At 36.8% G+C, this 23,368-nt stretch overlaps 1 protein-coding gene across 3 annotated transcripts in view; it reads left to right on the top strand.

Annotated features, from left to right (window-relative positions):
• Positions 1-23,368, top strand: part of MACROD2 (mono-ADP ribosylhydrolase 2) — a 2,100,238-nt gene that overhangs the window by 343,140 nt on the left and 1,733,730 nt on the right. The gene's annotated exons all lie outside the window — the stretch shown is intronic.

The following is a 23,368-nucleotide window of genomic DNA, read 5'->3' as shown; positions in this document are numbered from 1 at the left end:
TTATGTTTTTAAGTAGGATTCAGAATCAGAGGTGGTCACACCACCTACCTCAAAGGCTGATTCCGCTTCAGATTACATTTTTGGACTAATGTTTAGGATTCAGCTGGGCCAGGCTCAGAGTCCATCCTGTGTTTTCCACATCTGATTTCTATCTTACCTACAAGCAGCCATCGAATAAAAGACCTTGGATGTAATGCAAGAGAATGGGGCAAGCAGAGGAAATAGTTGAAAGTTTGTAGTGAGCCATCATTGTCACTTTAGACCTTTGTTTAAAAAATGTATCCATTGTTAAGATTTCTAATTTTACCTAAAGTTAGGGGACCATTATAAGGAAAAGCTGTGGCAGTCTTAATAAGAGCTAAGGGATATTGAGCACTTAATCTGTTCCAAGAACTCTTACAAGACTTTTTACCTATTAATGTTGTTAACACGTGCCACGATCCTGTCAGGTATGTATTCTTAATTATCTTCATTTTCAGAAAGGGATTTGGAAGCACCGAGCAGTTCCTAATTTGCCTGAGATCACACACCTAGGAGGTGGTAGACTTAGGAGTTACTCAGGAAGGCAAATTCTAGAACCCACACATTTTACCACTATGTCATGCTGCCATTTCTTGAGTTGAAGAAAGATTTGCATGTGAATATGCTTTATATTTTTTTAAAAATGAAAGGTGCCACGGCATCTCAGGTGGGAAAAAATAAAGAAAAAATAAAAAATGAAAGGACATCAAGTATTGGTGGCATATTGAATCCTTTGATTTATTTCAACATGAACTATCTGCAGTGGTAGAAAGACATTTATAGTCTGGTTGCCTTATAGGTTATAAGCCAACAAACCTCATACTATAAGTTTATAAGACTGCCAAGCATTTTCCAAACTCCGTTCATATCTATGAACCACTGAACAACAAAGATCAAGTATGAAAAAATGTTCTTTGAATTTCCCTAAAGCAAGAACATACTGAAATGAATGGTGAATAGTTGTGTTGGTTCCTTGTCATTCCTTGGATCAAATAATGACCTTCATATCTATTGAGTCTCACTTTTCTTTTGAAAATAGAGTGTTTTTATTCTACCAATGATTTAAACTAGAAAAGTTATTATTGCTGTCCCCTTAAAGTATTACATATATATATTTTTTTTCACGAAAATATCTTGGTATTATTGATTTAACCTGTTTCCCTCTTTTGAAATAGCTGTGTAGTCCTCTTAATGTATATGACATAGATTTCTGGAAAGCAAGTCATATATACTTATAAAATATGAATTCTATTTTAATTCTGATCTTTTGTGCATAACTACTATGAAATCTGTAAGTTCTCTTGATTTCCTTTCTTTACATTAAATATTTTTCTTATAACAATAAGAAAAACTGTTTTTTTTGTTTCTAAATTGTTGCTTCTAAAAATTGTAGAAAACAAATTTTACCTTTATTAGGATAGATAGAACTATGTATAGAAAGTACAGGTATATAGTTTTCTGCTGCTATATAATTACTACAGAATTACTGTCTTAAAACAACATGCATTTATTATCTCAAAGTTCTGTAGATCAGAAGTGTAGCTGGCTTCTCTGCTCAGTTTCACAAGACTAAAATCTAGATGTCATCCTGCGGGGCTTTTATCTGGAGTCTCTGGAGAAAAATCTGCTTCCAAGATCATTCAGATTATTGGCAGAATTGAGTTCCTTGTGGTTGTTGGACTGTACTGTCTGTTTTCTTGCTGATTGTCAGCAGAGAGCTGCTTTTAGCTTCTTGCAGCCCTCTACATCTTCAAAGGCAGCAATGACTTATTAAATCCTTTTTAGGCTTGGATACTCTCTGACTTCACTTTCACTCACATTCAAAGGGGGAGGATGTTATAAAAGAGTGAAAATCATTGGAAGTCATTCTTAGAATTCTGCCTACCACAGAGAGGTAGCAAAATATTTATGAGTTTGGTACTTCCTTGAGATTTGATTTTGACAAAGCCTGAAATAGGCGACTTGCTTTACATGAGTGATTTTAATGTCCTTGATTTTTCAAAGGGAATACAGCACTTTTAAATTTATTATTCTTGCTTATGTTAGAATTCAGACTTGGAAGTGTTTTTTTTTTTTTTTTTTTTTTTGTCGGAGTTTCACTCTATCACCAGGCTGGAGTGCAGGGGTGCGATCTTTGCTCACTGCAACCTCCGCCTGCCAGGTTCAAGTGATTCTCCTGCTTCAGCCATTACAGGTGCGCACCACCATGCCTGGCTAATTTTTTGTATCTTTAGTAGAGACGGGGTTTCACCATGTTGGCCAGGCTGGTCTCGAACTCCGAACCTCATGATCCACCTGCCCTGGCCTCCCTAAGTGCTGGGATTACAGGCATGAGCCACTGCGCCTGGCCGGAAGTTATTTTTAAAGTGGTGAAAGTATAGAATTATTTTGCATTCACTGAAAGATTGTTAAACATTCAGTAAAGAAGGTGGTCTTCTAACCCTGATTCCAAAGTTCCTTCCTCTGATGTCAGTGGAGAGGTGGAGCCACTTACTATGGCTTATATTTATGGTAAAGGTAGAACATGTTGAAAGTGAAATGAATTTCACAGAGCACTTATCTTTTCAGTTTTCTTGCTTTAGGGTCACAGCTTTGCTATGGGGCAATTTTTCAATGAAACAGACCTACCACCAGCCATTTCTTATTGGAAATGCACAAGGCCTCAGGCAACAAGCAACAGCTGAGGGGATCAGTGGCTCTTTTAATCTGCCTGACGCTGGCCACAGAGCCCTTACAAGCATCCACCATGCTCCAGAGAGCTTGTTTTCTGAGGTGGCAGAAGGGTCGCATCCACAGTGTTCACATCCCTTAGATCCTCTCTCTGGGAAGCCACAGTGGTAATAAATGTCCAGAAGAGCAGTTATTCTCAGGGTGTACAACCTCACAGCCACCACAGCTCATCTCTGCTTTATTTGGCTTTCATTCATTGAAGAGACAGATTTCGAACAGGAAGTACATCTTGCAAGTACTTTCTAATTACTGATTACCCTCTTTCTGAGTCCACCATTTGAGAAGCCCTTCAGCTGACCCCTGTTTCCTTTATAACTAGTACTTAATATGCATCAAATTTGTGCTTTTTTAAGGTTTATAGTCTTCCAGTTCTGCATAGTTCCAAATATGTCTCTTCAGTGACTCAAGCCTCACTGACACTGCTCCCTGTTTCTTCCATCCCACAGCCCCCAGTGCATTTAAAGGTACATTCAGCAGAACAGAATTTCCTAATAGAGTCATACAGTGGCTTATTCATAGTGCACACTGGGGGTCTTCTAATGAAGGATAGAGGGCACTTGTGTCATGGTATCTTCTATGATTCTTTTGTGTCAAATTCAACATCTACATTAGTGCCCCTTGAAGTACCATGACCTCTTAGCTCTACAAGTCTAGTCTTCTATCATTTACCAGAATGAACACATTTTGAGTGTCTTTATTATTCTGTACCACTTTATTTCTATGATAAAGAAGTGAGAACCCCTTCTTTATGTCTGAGACCTTTCCTTTCTCTTACTACTTATGATTGCAAACTTTCATGTCATCATATTTTTCAGGTAAGAAAGTTTCCATTTCTAATAGAATTGATGTCTAGATTATTTTAATCATGGCTACCTATCCTTGAACACTTTATGTTTATCAGAAACTCTCTTTAAAAGGCTCATCTGAACTGAACATAATATTCCAAACATGTTCTGCCCAGCCCAGAGCAGTCTAGACTGCTTCCTCCCTTGATGTGTGAATTGTACTTTCCCAAGTTCAAGTAGTATCCATTCTGTCGCCAGAAGATAAGTTAATGAATGTCTAATGAAAGTCAACCAGTATTTTTAAAAAGAAGTCTAAGATTGCCTTAGAATATTTAGTAGACATAGTATGCCTCTGGTTCAGACTGAAATTGTGGTTGACTAAACTCCCCCACACTCATTTTCTTTGGTTTGTTTATTTAGATCATTATACATTGATACATTCCACTTCTCCACAACTTTCAACTTTAATTCCTTCTTGCTTCAGGTTATATCCAACAGTTTATTATTTCAAAAGCTCTCTATTAGACTTTTTAAGTACTCTTATCTCTGGACTCCTAGTACTGGGTCAATCCAGCCATCTACCTTCTCCACACCTAACCTCGGGCTGCTGAGAACTGCTGTTGAAAAGTCACACACCTTATTTTTGTCTTTGTCTTTTTTTTTTTTTTTTTTGGGGGGGGGGGGTCTGTATAAAATAAGATTGCTTTTGCTAGTCAGCACCATGATTTAAAGTTTTGTTTTAAACTTGATTAGCTGCCCCATATTTTCCTCCTAGATTCTAAGTATGTTCCTTGCTCTGGGACTTTGTGCTTGTGATTACCTCTGTTAAATGCTCTTCCACTAGTTGAGTAATTTTCAGTCTTGACTATACATTAGAATCAATGGGGAATTTAAAACAGTTCTGATGCTAGACCACATCCCAGACCAATTAACTCAGAATTTCTGAAGGGTGGGACCCAGATATTAGTTTTGTTTTAAAAGATTCCCAGGTGATGCTAATGTGCACTAAGGTTAAAAGTCACTGCCCTATAAAGATGCGTGCTTTGCCTTCTCACTTTAATTGGTTTTAAGCTCAAATGATCATCACTTTAGGGAGGATTTTCCTGTTTATCTAAAATATAGACCTCTTTCACTTTCTATTGCCTTCTCCTGCCTTATTTTTCTTCACAGGACATATCATTTATTTACCAGGTAAACTATTGTTGCTTATTCATTTCATTTGTCTGCCTTCTTCTCACAGAATATAACCTTCATGAGTGCATACATATATATAATCATATACACATTACGATGGTAATTAGAACCAAAAGCATAAAAGAGTGGAAGAGACTGACTTGGAACAGTGTATATAGAGAGAAGAGGGCCTAGAATAGAATCCCAAGGAACTACAACATTTTGGGAGCCCATGTGGTTATTATGTTTCTTGGCTGATTTAGTTCACTGCCATATTCTGCCATCTCTAATAGAGTCTGGCGTACTATCCAATAAAATTGTTGAAAGGAATTCCCCATACTTCACCATTTTCCTTAACCTCCCAAATAAATTTTCTTTTTCACTCTTAGAATATTTTCAAATAGCAGAACAAAGTAAAAACTGTCTAATGAAAATTCTTTGACATTCTGGTCCCTTTGACCAAGCTTATAAAGTGCCCATGTATCTTTTCTTGTATCTCAGAAAATTGATGCTCCTGGTGTTTGGGGGTAAGTTTTTTTATATAATTTTTTTTTGTTTTGAATTCCTTTATTTTGGATTCTGTTCTATTCTCTTTATCTCAAGACTTTGATCTATTCACTGTCTCTCCTTTATTGATACCTTTCTTCAACATGAGTCTACTCATGTTTCTCCCATTTAAAACTAACATTCTCTCTTCTGTATCTCTTGCTCTTTCTCTCTCTCCCCGCTAAATCCTCTTATTTGTCTAATCTCTTTTCATTTTTAAACCTCTCTATTCTCTCATTACTACCTTTGATGCTTCATAAAAAGTGCTCTGAAGTCAATAATGATCTATTTTTTCCAAATCCAATGGGCACTATTCATTATTCATCTTTCTTGACTTTCCCTCTATAAGTTGGGAATGTTGTTAACTTCTCCCTTTTGAAAATTCTCTTCTTTCTTGGTTTCTGTGATATCCCTCTCTCTTAATTCTGATTCTACCTCTAAGGTACAATCCTTGGTAAGAAAGTCATATGTGTCATTATTCAAGTTACTGATAAAAAGCTTAAAAAATGTCAGGCTTGAGGACAGGTTCTGTGTTGTGTTGTTAGAGACCCAGGTCTAGGTTGTTCCTGATCAATTTTAGGGGTCTGTTATTCAGTCCACCGAATAACATGATTATACAGTCTGTGGATCTCCATGTAGTCCTGGAGGATATAATTAAAAATTGTTAAATGTTTTACTGAAATTATGATAAAATATAAATTATGCAGGATTATACCTCACAGTAACACAAATTTTAACATAAGACAATTGGCAATTGATATTTAGGGGGTCTTCAAACCAGCACCTCATTCTCAAACAATGATAATCTAAAATTCCTATCTTCTAGGGAGAGAGGACAAGTTGTAGAGGGTAGCAAAACAGCAGACAGCTAAGATCTTAACAGAGAGGCGAGAGCAAACATGATCCTAATATTTTCTCTTTTCAGTGTCCCCAGATTGGTTGACAAAGCAAAGATCAATTGCATATGAGGCCATTAAATTGCTGCAGCTATCCCAGGAGTGCCAGTTAGCCATGACCCAGCATTGTCTTCTTGTATAATTAAGCTAGAGGGGCAAAGCCACTATTTGATACCAAACCATATTTGGACTTGAGTTGGGTGTTGACTGCTGCAGTTAGAACCTAGGTATTCTGTGCTCCTCAAAGTGTGAACCATAGACTAAATAAAACACACATACACACACAAAATTGACTACTGAGAAGGAAAATGAATTTTATTAATCCGAGAGGGAGATAAAGTACAAGTATACAAGTTATGGATGACTTATTGATAATTGCTTACCATAAATTTGAAAACTTCAGCATAATCTGAGAATAAGATAACCTCCCTATTAATTTAATAAAGTTCACATTAAACTTGAAATATTAATTCAAAACCAAAAGGGACCTCTGTATGTGTGGTTCTGAATTTTGGTTGGGGAATGGAAAAGGAATCTGAATGTTGGCATAAACTGATAACATGGATAGGTGAGAGACAGCCACTTCTTTACCTTTCATTTTTTTCTTCACTATGGATTTGATAAAGAACTTTTGAATTTTTTTTTTACTACATTTGGAGGATGTTATGGACTTCATTCACTTTTTCTTCCAGTAAAATTTTGGTACATATTCAGTTTTTTTATTGGTTTGAGAAACTATTGCTTTGGGATAAAGTCTAAAATAACAATTGTAGATCTCCTTGTAGAGCTATGAAATTTGAGGTTAATAAGTTAATATTTCAGAAGATCATAAAACAGTAAGCTGGGAAGAAAACTAAGATTTTCCAACTTTCAGAAGACACTCCATTTAGTAAGCCCTATGTTGTCAGATGTTGCCTGTATTTCTGAGTGAGAAAGAACTTTTAATATTACCAATGGTCTTTGAAATTTTTTGGAAAAAAAAAGCAGGAACATTTTTTCTAATTTAGCTTTACTTTTGTAATTCATTTTGGTAAATTATTATTTGCCTCCATTTCTAGATTTTTCTTTTCTAGCATTTGAATTATAATCTCAGAGGATGCCCTTGATAGTGGAAGTATAGGGGTAATTTGTCATGTCAGTTGATAATTAGTTTGGATGATCTTACTGAAAGCTAAAGTTGATTGTGTTCATCTGCAAAGCAAACAATTTTGACAATTAAGGCATAAAAATTGTGAGTGTTACATATAGCTGTTCCAACTATAATGTGTTGATTAGAGCTGTTTCATGAATCTTTCTCAGGAACAGTCTGAGTGCTATATACTGCTTAGAAAGAAAATACAGAGTCAGTGTATTTGCTATCACAATATGCTGATTGCGGCAGCTTGCCCAGAGCTAAACTTACTGTAATAAAAACTTCTGGATTGGAACATACTGATGGCATTTATGTTATTTGCCTCCTAAGTTGTTTCTGCACTTTATAAACCCAAGCAAACAGCTCTCAGTTTGAGAACCTCAGAAAGGTCTGTCATTAGGCATTTTTGAGTTTCCTCATGTCAGTTCTTTGAAGAATATGTCAGCTGAAGTCTTGCAGTGAGCAGTAGAATATGGATCTTATGTAGCTGAAGGTGCTGGATTAAAACAGCTTCCATCTTCTGACTTTGTCCATATCATTTTATTGAACTCACGTTTTGATAGATGCCTTTCTGTAAGGGTGTTATTATTTTTAAAGACTCATAGTGACTTCCTGGCCCTTTGGATGCATATTGCCTCCTCAAATAGCATGACATCAGGCATACTGGACTTATATTAGCATGGTACTTAAGAAAATTTGAAAAAGGCTCAAAGGAAAATTACTGAACCCATCTTATACATGCAGTATGTCTTAACAAATCAATTGTGGATTAGCTCTAGGAAGTGGCCATGTTTGTGTACATGGGAGGCCACATAGATCTCTGCCACATATTACAGTGTCTGTTCACAAAATTGTCCCTTTTTGAATTCTTAGAGCCATCACTGGGAATAACAATGCTTCTGAGTGCCTACTAAGGAATGGTTGTGGAGATAGGCCAAAGCTAAAGAGAGAATAGGAAAGAAAAAATAAAGATGGAGGGAGTGGGCAATTGGAGATGGAAAGGGTAAAGGATGAGTAGCAGTGGTTATGTCCTGTCTCTTAATAACAATACAATGGAAGAGTTGGCTTTCCTCTTGCTGAGAAAGGATATGCATTTGTCATATGCATATGCCACCCTTCACTGGGTTTCCTGTGCATCTTTGGATCATATACCAGATGAACAGGAGTTCTTCCGTTACTACCAGTGAAGCTGTTATTATCATCACTTAGCCTTGCTGCTGTGGACAATCCTTTGAAGATCTGCATTTGGAAATGGCACATAGAATTTCAGCTCTTTTATAATTTATTTCTTACATTATTTTTTAATGAATAAAATGAGGATTATCCAAGACAATTTTTTTTGAGGGACAGTATGATTCAACCTCTTCAAGGAAAAAGTTTTTAAATGGCCTTACTATAATATTCGAATAACTTAGACCCTTCACGTAATTTCCTTAAATGGAGGAATTTAGTCCCTAGTTATAAAAAGAATACAGTACTTTCTTTCTAGAAAACTGGGAAAGTCAGAAAAGTAAAAAGAAAAAAGTGTGCCTATAATCTCACCACTCAGAAAGAAGCTCTCAGGATTAGATATAATAGTCCTAAAGTGCCTCTTTATTTTCTAAATTCTTGGGGCAGTGAATGACTGAAAAACCTGAAGTTTTGTGCCTGTTCCCTTGGGTGATATTCTAAGTAATATCTGTTAAATGTTTAACTCATGTGTCTATGGACCAGTAATATTTGAATAGCTATAATGACTATGTTTAAGTCTACTTTATTCCAAATTCATGCACGTAGCCAGAAATTCTCTGACCAGGAGAATAGAGAGAATTGCCTAATGATTTCACTATTTTACCTAATGATTTCACTGTATTAACTTGTATCTTAAATAGTAATAACTATATAAATAAACAAAAAAATAGACAGATACATACTTTTTTGACCACATTGGCTAATGAAATTAATAATAAACTGTGTTGAAAACTGCAAACATTTGCTATGCTATAGTTTACAAGTGTTCTCCATTTAGTAGAATATCAGTGCTATTTTTATGTTATTGTGCTAGTATTTCCTACACAATTGTTTTCCTTGTGTTTCTACTAGTATATAGATTCCAGACTCTTTTCATTCTCTAAAACTCTTCCAGTTTTAGAAGTTTGAGCATGTATGGGGTATGTGTGTGGTGTGAGCATGGGGCTTGCTGAAAATGAAGTTATTTCCTCTTATCTTTTCTTGAAAAAATTCAGATCCATGCTTGTGCTAATTTTACTCAAACTATAATTTGTTTCTAAAGACAAATGTTCAGAAGGATCAAGGAAAAATAATGACCCTTTAATTTTTGTAGTTAATTTATTTGGATGTTCTAAAATTGTTAGCATTTTTAACCTATTAGCAATGATAGCAGTGTTGTAAATAACTGTAACAGACCTCTTAAAGAACCAGACCCCTTGATTAACAGGACCCTTGATCCTACACTTAATGAACTCCTCAAGTCAAAAGGTACCATAAAATTACAGTCATGTGCTGCATAAGGACATTTTAACCAATGATGGACTACATATACAATCATAGTCCCATAAGATTATAATGGAGCTGAAAAATTTCTCTCGCCGTCATAAGGTCATAGTGCAATGCAGTACTCTTGTATTTGTGGTGATGCTGGTAAAAACTAACCTACCATGCTGCCAGGTGTATAAAACTATAGCACATACAGTTATGTACAGTATATCATCCTTGATAAGAAAAAAGGACTATCTTACTAGTTTATGTATTTACTATACTTTTTATTTTATTTTTCACAGTTAACTGTAAAACAGCCTCAGGCAGGTCCTTCAGGATGTATTCCAGAAGAAGGCATTGTTGTCATAGGAGATGACAGCTTCATGCATGTTATATTTAGTGGGACAAGATGTGGAGGTGGAAGAAAGTGATATTGGTGATCCTGACCCTTTTTAGGCCTAGGCTAAGATGTCTGTTTGTGACTTAGTTTTTAAGAAAAAAGTCTTAAAAGTAAAAAAAAAAAAAAAAAAGAGTTAAATTTTTTTAAATAGAAAAAAAGCTTAAGGAATAAGGGTAGGAAGAAAGGAAATATTTTTGTGCAGCTGTACAACGTGTTTGTGTTTTCAGTTAAGTGTTATTATAAAAGAGTTAAAAAGTTGAAAAAAGTTAAAAATTTATAAAATGAAAAAGTTACAGTGAAGTCAGGTGAACTTATTATTAATAGAAGACAGAAAAATATTTAAAAAATACATTTTGTGTAGCTTAAGTGTACAGTGTTAATACAATCTACAGTTATGTTTAATAATGTTCTGGGCCTTCACATTCACTCACCACTTACTGACTCACCCAGAGCAACTTCTGGTCCTACAAGCTCCATTTGTGGTAAGTGCCCTATATAGGTGTACCATTTAAAAAATCCTTTATGTCATATTTTAAATGTACCTTTTCTATGTTTTGTTATGTTTAGACACACAAATACCGTTGTGTTACAATTGCTTATAGTATTCAGTATAGTAACATGGGGTACAGGTTTGCAACCTAGGAGAAGTAGAGTATGCCATATAGCCTAGGTGTGTAGTAGGCTATACTATCTAGGCTTGTGTAAAGGCACTCTCTGGTGTTCACACAACAATGAAATGGCCTAGCAATGCATTTTTTGAACATATCCTGTGGTTAAGTGACACATAACTGTATGCATATCTTTTTTTTGTTTGTTTTCAAGACTGAGTTTGCTCCATCGCCCAGGCTGGACTGCGGTGGCGTGATCTCAGCTCACTGCAGTCTCCGCCTCCTGGGTTCAAGTGATTCTGGTGTCTCAGCTTCCCAAGTAGCTGGGATTACAGGTGCCCGCCACCATGCCTAGCTAATTTTTGTATTTTTAGTAGAGACGGGGTTTCACTATGTTGGCCAGTCTGGTCTTGAACTCCTGACCTCAAATGATCCACCCTCTGCAGCCTCCCAAAGTGCTGGGATTACAGGAGTGAGCCACCGCTCCCAGGCTGTATGCATATCTTTGTCGATGATGTTCTTTCTTTCTGTTTCCCACTGTTACCACCCCAAATTACTTCAATTTTTAAGAGTAGGTTTCTTTTCCAATTAACCTTTGTACACTGTTTTTTGAATTATACTATAAAATATGCTTAAATGGCCCTCAATCAATATTTGGTACTGATAAATAATAAAATATTTGCTGAATAACAAATCATTTTCAAAATTCTCATTTTCATTACATAATATTTATAATACAATAATTCTCTTAGGTGGATGTGACTGCTAGATATTCTTCTTAGGTTCTGTGTTTGGGCACAGCTTCAACTGACTCAGGGATTCTGAGCCTGCCTAGCCATAGGACTCCCCTGGGAAACTGATTATGCATACAGATTCCAGGCCCCACCCCTCCACCCCAGACCTGCTCAGTCACAATCTCTGGGAGATTTGTATCATCAGACGAGTCTGAAAAACTTGAAACTAGTGAGGCTGCACTGGGAATTTGATCAATACATAATTGCATATTGGTGTATAGGAAAGATTTATGGATGTGGATTGAGTTGATAGTGTTCATTTACTTTTATTGCTAGTCAAATCAAACGTCAGAAGAGAAAACTGCCCTCCTACGTTCTTTAAATGTTAGCTTCTATGAGACTTCAGTTGAGGTAATATAAAAATTATTTTTTGAGCACTACCATGTACAAAGCACTATTCTAATCTTTTTCATGTATTTATTACTATTAATATTAATATATAGAGATGAAATAATTTGCCCAGAGCCAAATAAGTAACTAATGGGAAAACCTGGACTTGAACCTGAGAAATCAGATTTCAGAATCTATACAACCCTTGCAATATATTGCCTATAGCCACCAAATGCTAAGTATGCACTAATGTGTCAGACACTACTATACTAAGTACTTCATATACTTTTAGTACTTTTAATTCATTTACCAATTCTACAAAGTGAGATTAAGAAAGGCAAATTCAGAGAGATTAAGTATTTTGCCCAGAGTTGCCCTGCTAATAAGTATTAGAAGCAGTGTGGTTTGAAATTGGGGTAGCTCAACTCCAAAACTCTTTTCACAACCACTATCCCGTATGCCAGAGTGGCATGTTTGAAAACACTCATACTTGTCATCCCTTCAATATTTTATATAAATAGTATTAGCACCTGAGGGGTTTTCTGTAAGCTAATTATATAACACTTTATTGTCTACATTTAAAAATGTCTACATTTAACATCTACATTAAGACACTTTGGTGTGTACATTAAATTTTTAAAGAGATTCTAAAGTATATTATAGAATTCTTTCTCTGAGCAAGATTTGAAAATAATATATTGGTCACTTTGTTATCTGTCATAGGCTGGCTGAAGGAGAGATAAGGATTAAAATACTTTCAAGGAATTCTTAACCTTCTAATTTTTATCATTAAGGGATAGTATAGTTGGTGAATAGTTGCATATTTTATGAACATTTGTTAAGCAGTTGCCCTTAATTTTCTTCACTTGAACATTAAATATTCCACATTTGTTCTGTCCCAAGTAACTTATTCTCTTTTACTTTGAAATGACTTACAAATTTACTTTCACAAAAGTATTAAAGATTTGCTTTAAACTGCTGCTTTCCCCCTCCTTTTTTTGGTCCCAAAATGAAGGTGAAGTGTTAATTGGTTTTAGTGGCATCTATGGCTACCTCTTTATCTGGGACTTCACTTTCTAAGGAAAAGTGAAGAATTGGCAGAAAAATGTGTGAAATTGTCTGGGGAGGTGAGAAACTTTAATGTGCTTGTGAATTAGTTCACTTCTTCTAGGTAAGACTATTGCACCATAATAAATATTGAAACGTAATTCTTACTCTTAGACCTAATCCTTTAAGTATATTAGTAGACATTCATAGAAGAATTTTCTGAAGAAATATGTTAACTAAGTTTCTGTAGCTGGAAAAGATCAGCCATTGATAGACTATGAAATAAGAATATCTTGTGTAAACACACATGGACAACCAGAGAAGAGACTCTCTCTCTCAAGAACAAGGACATGCTAATTTGGATTCAGAACTAGAAGGGAGGAACCTGGATTTTGCAACATGCTATTGTAGTTAAGTACAAGACTATAAAGTGCCTGAGACATGTACCTGGCTGTTAACACTTTTTCCCAATAAAAGTGATTCTAATAGGAGTGGCTAATTCATCTGAAACACTGTTCCTGGTGCTTATACACTGATACATTTTAGTAACTCTGTACCTTTGATTTAATAGGTAACCATCTAGATAGGTGTTCTTATTTAAGAAAAAAATTTACTGGGATTCTGGAAACCTCAAAGAAGACTACTTTACCATTTTAACAGCTTTAAGATAACTAATCTTTTTTAAAAAAAATTATTATTCCTTCTGCATTTTAGCAGTGGACATTTCCACTTGTACCTTTATCAGTAGGCAGCAGAGTAATGTAATGAGCCCAGTTCTGTGTTGGGAGAGAGAGAGAAAAATATGGCTTTGTTAGCATTTGCTTCTGTAAAATCAGTGCAGAGTACAGAGGGAAAATAGAAATGCAAATGAAGTCTGTTGATTTGTTTCTACACTTCCCTCTTTTTGTCATTCCACATTCAAGTGTCGGTTGTAAGATACCAGGAAAATGTTTCTTTATCATCAAAGATAAAAATAAATTTTTTTGGCCAGGCGCGGTGGCTCACGCCTATAATCCCAGCACTTTGGGAGGCTGAGGGTGGCGGATCACCTGAGATTGGGAGTGCAAGACCAGCCTGACTAACATGGAGAAACCCCGTCTCTACTAAAAATACAAAATTAGCCAGGCAAGGTGGTGCATGCCTGTAATCCCAGCTACTTGGGAGGCTGAGGCAGGAGAATTGCTTCAACCAGGGAGGCAGAGGTTACGGTGAGCTGAGATCGCGCCACTGCACTCCAGCCTGGGCAACAAGAGCGAGACTTCGTCTCAAAATAAATAAATACATAAATAAATAAATAAATAAATAAATAAATAAAATTTTAGGCACTTTGAGCCATTAACCCATACTCGCGAGTTAAGTCCTTTACTTGAAATACATAATTTTTTCCACACAATTAGAGAGGCATTATTACTACCTTATTTTACAGAAGGTGAAACTGAGGCTTAGAAAAGTTGACCAAGGCCATATCCCAAATAAGTGGCAAAAACTGGAATGAAAATGTAGGTCTGTCTAATTCAAAGATAATGCTCTTAGTCATTATCTCAAATATGAATTGTATGTATAATTTAATAGTGTTCTGGTATGTTTTGTTTTATGTACTTGGAGTCAGCATGTCACGATAAAGAGCAAGATAGAAAAGGCAGGAGATCTGGAGTCAAGATACTTGGATTTGGAATCAACTTGTTTGTTGGAATTCTAATTCTACCACTTACGCTGTGTTATATTGGGCAAGTTGCTTTAGCTGTCTGAACTTTAGTTTCTTTTGTGAATTGGGAAGTAAGGGAGATAATGGATGTGAAATGCTTAATAAATGGTCTTTGCTAATGCTCTACATTTGTAGAATGGCTTACGGTTTACAAAGAGCTTTCACCAAGATTGTCTCAGGTAATACTTAGTGATGTAAGTGTTTGAAGCTCATTCATTCTTTTATTCAATCATCCAACAAATATTTTGTAAGTGTCCACTAGGCTTCAGGCATTGTTTTACATGTTGGAAAGATTTAGCAGTGAAACAATAGGGGGGAAAAAAATTCTTGTTTTCATGGAGTTGCATTTAGTGGGGCATATAGATAATAACACATAAGCAAAATATTAAATATATCAGATAATAACAACAAAGGTAGCATTTAACTTATATGATAAGTACTATGAGCTAGTAGTTAGCTTAGTAGCTAGAAGCATATTGCGATTCATAGATTAGCTACATGATTTTCCATTACAGACAAACAAAACCTGTAAAGCAGTTACAGTTCAACTATAAACTAAAAAAAAGTATTGTTTTAAAACAATTAGGGGATTTAACACAATTTAATGGTTAGTACACATCACCAAAATTGATGAAATATCTTCTAGCTTTAACATTCTATGATATATTGGCTAAAAGCATGGAGTAAATATGGACCTCTGATACCTGTCTTTATGTAGGTCTGGCAAGTGTACTCTGAATATAACATAATAATTATTCAAAGATTTTTTAAAGATTATTGAAAAACACTAAATAATCTTGGCATTTGTTAACTTTGTAAGCTAGTCGGTATTCTCTTGAGGTAAATGTCTCAACTTCAGCACAAAGCTAGGAAAAAGCTTCAGTAATCTGAAACTTCCATTCTCTTATACTGCGGCTCTTAGAAGATGTGATGGGATCATGAAAAGATCTTGTAGGGAACCCAGACATTAAGGTTGTTTCTACCAACTCTGAGTTTAAATTCACTGAAAGCTACAAGAAAGACAAGTGTTACTTTTAGGGTAGTTGACAGTCATTGACTATTGACGACCCCAAGTCATCATTCAGCATCATGGGGCAGAGGTCTGTAAGTATTGGAAGAAAAAGTCACATTAATGTTTTGAGATTTCATCCTGAAAATGCTTTCTAGTTGTTATCTCAGTAAAAGGAAATAATCTTTTTTTCTTGACTCAAACTTTAAAACATTTACTGACGAAGTGTTTCTGATCAGTATTTAAGACAAGCTTGTCCAACTCATAGCCCATGGGCCACGTGCAGCCCAGAATGGCTTTGAATGTGGCCCAACACAAATTCGTAAACTTTCTTAAAACATGATTTTTTTTGTGTGATTTTTTTCTTTCTTTCTTTCTGTTTGTTTATTTATTTATTTATTTATTTATTTTTGCTCATCAGCTATCATTAGTATTAGTGTATTCTACGTGTGGCTCCAGACAATTCTTCTTCTTCCAATGTGGCCCAGGAAAGCCAAAAGATTGAACACCGCTGATGAAGAAGTTAAGAGCCCAAGCTTCAGTAACAGAATTCTTGTTCTACTACTTACTATTTAGCTTTAAGAAGAAATCCACTACAGCTTCAAAATATTTTGAGCATCTTTCCACCTCTCTACTTGACACCACTATTCTGTTCCACACAGTGTTTCTCCATAGAGTAGCTAGAGTGACCTTATTACAATTGAAATCTGACGGTCTGATCCCCACACCTTCTCCTCCTCTTTTACTCACTTCTCCAGCTCCCCACCCCCTCTTCTCCCCGTCTTCCTCCCTGCCCTCTTAAAAACTGTCGGTTGTCTTTCTTTTATGCCAGAGTGAAGTTCAGACTCCTCATTCAGGCCTACCTTGCTGATCTCACCTATGTCTTGATCACTGAGCCTGAGCCACCTGAATTGTTCTAATCCTTAAACACGTTAAGCTGATTTCCTATTTGCAGCTTTAACTCAGCCTGTTTCCTGTGCTCAGAACACTCTTCATTTCACTCTACATGGCTGACTCTTTATCTCTCAGGTCTTAGGCTTTCTCTTACCACCCAATCTAAATAGGTTCTCTTGTTATGCTCACTCATAGCACCATGTTTTTCTCTTTCGTGGTACGTATCACAGTTTTTCACTTTATATTCCTTTGAGTTTTGTTTAGTGTCTGGATTCCTGGCCAGGTGTGGTGGCTAATACCTGTAATCCCAGCACTTTGGGAGGCCAACGCGGGTGGATCACGAGGTCAAGAGATCGAGACCATCCTGGCCAACGTGGTGAAACACCATCTCTATTAAAAATACAAAAAATTAGCCAGTTGTGGTGGCATGTGCCTGTAGTCCCAGCTACTTGGGAGGCTGAGGCAGGAGAATTGCTTGAACCTGGGAGGCGGAGGTTGCAGTGAGCCGTGATGGCACCACTGCACTCCAACCTGGTGACAGAGCAAGACTCTGTCTCAAAAAAAAAAAAAAAAAAAAAAAAATCTAGATTCCTGCCCTCCCCCGACCATAATCTTCATGTCTTTTTGGTCTACTGTTGTACACCCAAGTCCAGCCACAGTTGTTGAACAGATACTCAGTAGTACATCATTGTTAAGGTTGAATGGATAACAAATCTCTATGACCTTTCAAAGTCTTAATTTGCATATCTGAAAAATAAGGATAATAATTCCTATCTCTAAAGTTATTGTGTGAATTAAATGAGATTAAAAGATCTAAAATACTTAACGCTGGGCTGGACAAAGTCTTCAACAAATGGTAGGGTCTGTAGTAGCAGCAACATAATCAGCAGGCACTTATTAAGCCCACTGTATGTGTAAGACGTCACTAATATTTACAGAACATATTTTAGAAAGAGAAACTTCTGTTAGACTTTTGTTTAACCTAGTCTTTTCTGGGTATATTCATTAACATTGATCCCCATATTAAGGAAATTAAAATGCGAGATTCCAGCAGTGATTCTGTGCTTTTTAATGGAACATTGGTATGAACTAGCCTCAGCTTTGTGTTGTCACAATTATCAAAGCCCCCAACGTACATTCAACAGGGTAATTACTTTGCTTAGTAATTGCCTAGACTATCCTCCCTCCACTCCAGCCAGCTGGCATTGAAAAAGAAGAACTGCTTTTATGTGTGCACATAATCAATCTGTAAAATCCCATTATCCCCAACTTCCACACCCCCGTGGCTGCATGCTTCATTTTGAAACCTCTTAAAAAAGAAAAACTTTGAAGGCAGCCTTAAAGGTTATTTCTAATCTCATTCTAGCCATATAACATAAAAATGAGATAGGGGGCCGGGCGCGGGGGCTCAGCCTGTAATCCCAGCACTTTGGGAGGCCGAGACGGGCGGATCACGAAGTCAGGAGATCGAGACCATCCTGGCTAACACGGTGAAACCCCGCCTCTGCTAAAAAATACAAAAAACTAGCTGGTCGAGGTGGCGGGCGCCTGTAGTCCCAGCTACTCCGGAGGCTGAGGCAAGGAGAATGGCGTAAACTCGGGAGGCGGAGCTTGCAGTGAGCCGAGATCCGGCCACTGCACTCCAGCCTGGGCGCCAGAGCGAGGAAAAAAAAAAAATGAGATAGGGGTAGGGAGTGGGAGGGGTTCATAATGTGATTTGCTTACCTCTTTGCCTGGAGTCTTACAATACTTGTAGGAAAGCCCAGTGCAAGCTTACATGGGTAAAAATACTTCTTCAGTGTGTATTTTGAGATAAAGTTGAATTTAATTCTCTTTTGAAGTGTGAAGAATAGATCAAGGTTAATTTGGTTATTCTAGTTCTTCTTTTAATCTGTTCATAATGTCTGTACTATTTAGAATAAGAGTTTCCACCCACCTCTCATGACCAGCAGCCTGTGTAACTGATTATCTGTTAGAGCCCTAGGTGCAATGCCCTTCCCGCTTTGCTTTCCTGTTTCATGTCTCTTTCTTTCTGAGAATATTATCTCCTTTCTGGATCGTTTTCTAACTGCTTTTACTAGGCTCACTGCAATCTTTTTCTTTTGGATTCCAGTTTCCCATGTGATTAGCATTTTTCTTAGCATTCTTCCCATAGTCTTGAATTAATTGACATTTTTCCTTGAGGATGAACTTCCCTGTTATCTGCTCCATCTCTAGAAACTACTAATATTTGATGAAAATAGGGTAGGGGAGAGGTATGGGATATAGGTAGGTAGACTCAGAAATGTTTTCTCCAAACCTGAAAGATGTGACTATGCTTCTGTCATCATTATTCAAAAACCTTTATTTTGAAATCTGTATTTTACAGTTGCATCACCTAATACCATCATCTTCTCTATCCTCTTCATCTCTGGGACATTTCCCCATCTTCTTTAGGGCCTGGACTACAAACCTTACCTTCATACCACCTCATTCCATCTCTCTCAGTGACTTTGTTCTCCTAGCTAGTGATACTTGTAAAACCGTAGCTTCTCAGTCGGTCTTTATTTCAGGCATCCTAGAGCCACAGTCATGGCTTGGGCCGTACCTCTCGGGCATCTCCACTTTCTTTTCTCCTAGTAAATATGCTCCCTGTCTTCATTGTAGATTCCTCTCACTATACTCCCATCTTCTTCCTCAGGTTAATATATCTCCCTCCTGGTGTTCACTTCCTTTTTTTCTATCTTGTTCTTCCCCATGACCCACCAAGACCTCTGCACCCTCTTATCTTCTTGAAAGAGTAGTCTTAATCATTGTTTCTGTTTTCTTTATCTCCCATTATCCTGTCAGCACCCTAGAGGCTTTTCCCTCATTACTTGCAGACACTGCTTTCATAATCCCCCAAGGGTCACCTCATTTTTCATATTCAGTGGTGACCTCTCCTATGTCTTTACCCTGATAACATTTTTGACATCCTTCCTTTTTAGTACTTTACTTCTTTGACTCCATAATATTTTCTTTTTGTGATTATTTTTCCTTCTCTGCGACCCCCCGCCCCCAACATTTTGTTTGTTTGTTGTTTCTTTGGTGTGGATTCTTCTCCCTCTTCCCCCATTACAAAGGGTGCTCCTTTGGCACCTCTTTTCTCTCTGCTTATTTTCTGTTGGTTATGTCATCTGCCCTCTCAATTTTAATACTCACCTCTTAGATGTGGTTTCCCTTCCTGATACTGAGGATCTGTCCCCACATCCTCCTTTGTAACCCTCTGTAGACATGTCCAGAGGGATAATGTAAACCTAAGGTCATGTTAATTTATTATCTGGGTCACTATGGAGGGTTGAAGAGGGCACTATTAAAAATTAGCAGATGTAAACCTGTACTGCGCACATAGTCACCTGTTCAAAGCCAATATTTACAAAATACTCTGACATCTGTTTCTTCTCAGTTGTTTTCCATCTGTACTTACCTGTGCTGAAAATCTTCATCATCTTCAATATTCTACTTTTTTTTTTTTACTGTAATCTTTTTAATTAAAGCTTTCTTTATTTCTTTTTTACCCCATTCCACTGGCAGTGCACTGTTGAGGCCCTTATTTCCCCTTGCCTGAAATACTGCATAGCCTTCTAACTTGCCTTCTTGTTCCCAGTTTCTCCCATTCATCTGTATGCAATATTTTTTATTTTTACAAAATGTTGCGTGAAGTGCACTGATCATTTATATACCTGCTTAAGAGGCATTGCCAAAGAATATCAATGTAGACTTCTCAGCTTGGAATTCAACACACTGCAAAGCCTAATGGAAAAAACCTTTCCAGTCTTACCTCCTTCATGGACCCTGTATTTCAGCTGGACTATTGGCCTTTATCCAAACACCTCCTAAATCAGTGGTCCTCGACCACAGCAGAATCACCTTTGGAATTTTTTGAAATGTATGTGCCTAGCCTTCATCTGGGAGTTTTTAATTTAGTAAGCCTTTGTTGGGGCCTGATTATCTTAATAAAAACCTCCCTCAAGTGATTCTGACCAAGGCCAAGGTTGAGAAACATTGGCCATTTTTATTTCTTTATAATTTTGGTCACTATTTTTTCTTCAGAACAAGTATCTGCTTTTCTTTAAACTCCTTCTTACCCCTCAACACCTATCCTTAATTTTATCTCCTTCATGAGGTCTTCCTTGATCTATTCAAATAGATGTAGTTGTTTCTTCCTCTTTACTGCAGAGCAGTGAACTGTCACTGCTATTTATGCCCTATAACTGGTAGACAGCACACTTCTTGAAGGCAAGCCGTCTGCTCCTTATAAAAAAGGAGCAAGCTGGGCGTGCTGGCTCACGCTTATAATCCCAGCACTTTGGGAGGCTGAGGCGGGTGGATCACCTGAGGTTGGGAGTTCGAGACCAGCCTGGCCAACATGGTGAAACCCTGTCTCTACTAAAAATACAAAAATTAGCTGGGTGTGATGACGCACGTCTGTAATCCCAGCTACTCGGGAGGCTGAGGCAGGAGAATCGCTTGAATCCAGGAGGCAGAGGTTTCAGTGAGCTGAGATTGCGCTATTGCTCTCCAGCCTGGGTAACAGAGTAATACTCCGTCTCAAAAAAAAAAAAAAGGCCAGTCAGTAAAAGTCATTGACTAGTTAAGAATATTTGTAGAGAACTTTGAAGTTCTTAAAAAGTGATTGATAAGCATGAGTTATTTTTTGCTTATCATTTAACAAAAAGTCCCAAAACAAAAAGTACAGTGTTTGTTATTCCAAGACTATGCTAAATCAAGATTTGCTAATCATGCTAAGAAGGAAAAAGGAATTAGAATTTTAAATGCTACTACCATTTTCAGCAAGAATGAACTAATACTACATTCATTGGTGGATTGATTCCATTAACACCCATGCTTCAGGTGCTTTAGGACATGGAGCTCTCTTTGGATTCCTCATGAAAACTGTCATGTTGGCATGTAGCTATAAAATATGCATTAGTCAGAAACTGTAGTTATTAAAGCCGAGTTCTTTTCACCAGTTTGTTTGGAATAGGGGAATAATACTTTTAATAAATCAGCCTTGCTATAAGATAGAGCACAGTGTCATTTTTAATAGGGAGCAAGAATAAGTGCAGTGATTAAATGCAGTTACAAGTGGCTGTATCTAAAAACAATTTTTGATTTTGTCAAACATTTAGCAAGGGAGTAATTTTTTTCCTCTAGTTTTTTTCTAGCTTTCCCAGTTTTTTTTTATTTGTTGTTGTTGTTAAATCTATATGCTATATATTCAGAACTGGATTTTTTTTTCCCTATAAATTTGTTAGTACCTGATTTGGAATTTAGTCTTATTAATATCATTTAGTTTGGGATGCATGGAAATGTGTGTATAACTATTGAGTGCCCTTTAAGGTGGAGACTTGTATCTTGATATTCTATTGAAGTATATATATATGTATATTTTGTACTTTGCAAAGCAACTGGATTTTATAGCAATTGTAGGTAAAGAAAAAACTTTTATCCTGTTGGTGCTCTGCATATTTGCTAGTATAAAACATGTTTCTGATTTATTCCAGGCAACATAATCAAAAGGTGTATTTTAGAATATACACAAACTTTTCTATGCTCATGGAAGGTATACTGACTGGAAAATATCAATATAATCTCTCTTTTTTTTTTTTTTGCTTTTTATAAACTACAGGTTTATAGAGACTTTATGGAGACATTCAGTCCTTTCCCTGACTTTTAGAAGAACTATAGCTTAAACTACTCAAAACTTCTAGAAACAAAGTCAGACTTCTTTCAGAAACATTCACTATGTTTAATGTTAATCACATTAGTCTTTCAGTTGTTCCTCGAAAACAGCCATAACGGGAAGCCAAAAGACAGAGTGTTGGGAAACATTCTGAAGAAAGCAAGCAAATAATTAATAAGATTTCATAGTCACTTGGAGATATCTCCTTGTCAGTAGAGGAGTAGAAGGAGCAGTCTCTAGTAAAATTTGGGAACAGATGGCAAACATTTGTTGACCATAATAGTAGTAACTTATATTTTGTAGAAGATTGTACAGTTTTCATGCACATCATGTCATTTAATCCTCACAAAAATGAGGGTACTAATAACCCCCTTTTGCAGATATGGAAACATAGCTAGGAAGGGTAAGTGGTTTGTTTTTAATTGTACTATTTATTCTAAATAGTACAGACATTATGAACAGATTGAAAGATTTCAAGTCTTTTGATGCTCTATGTGGAAAACACAAACTCAAAGTTTGTGTGTGTGTGTGTTTTAATTCTCTCATTCAACAATAATCAACACAGAAGACTTGTCTTACCAAGTTTTGCCCCATACACCGAGCAAACAATCAGTTTTTCAGCAGATACCAGCCGGATGTCCTCCAATTCAGTTTAATCCTGACACTGGCTACCTGGAAATTGTGTCATATCCCACAGGTTGAACGCTTATTCCCACAAGACTGCCCCCTCTTCAGACACCAGTTGCAAAACTAGCCAGCTTCATGTTTGGTTTCCCAGGATCCCTTTTTGTGTTCTATTAATTTGCTACAACAGCTCACAAAATGCAAGGCAACAGATTTACTGATGTATTATAAAGGATCCGACAAAGGATCCAGATGGCAGGAAACATTAGGTGAGGTCTGGGTGGGCACAGAGCTTCCACGCCCTCTCCAGGCATGCCACCCTGCAGGAACCTCCACATGTTCAGCTATCTGGAAGCTCTCCAAACCTTGGCCTTTTGTTTTTTTATGGAGGCTTGATTACACAGGCATGCTTGATTAAACCATTGGTCACTGGTGATCAACTTAATCTTCATCCCCTTCTCCCTCTCTGGAAGTTGGGGTTTGGGGTTGTAA

Source organism: Papio anubis, chromosome 16 (genome assembly GCF_008728515.1).
Source record: "Papio anubis isolate 15944 chromosome 16, Panubis1.0, whole genome shotgun sequence".
Lineage (NCBI taxonomy): Eukaryota > Metazoa > Chordata > Mammalia > Primates > Cercopithecidae > Papio > Papio anubis.
Note: the sequence above shows the minus strand (reverse complement) of the source record. Positions and strands in the feature narration are given on the sequence as shown.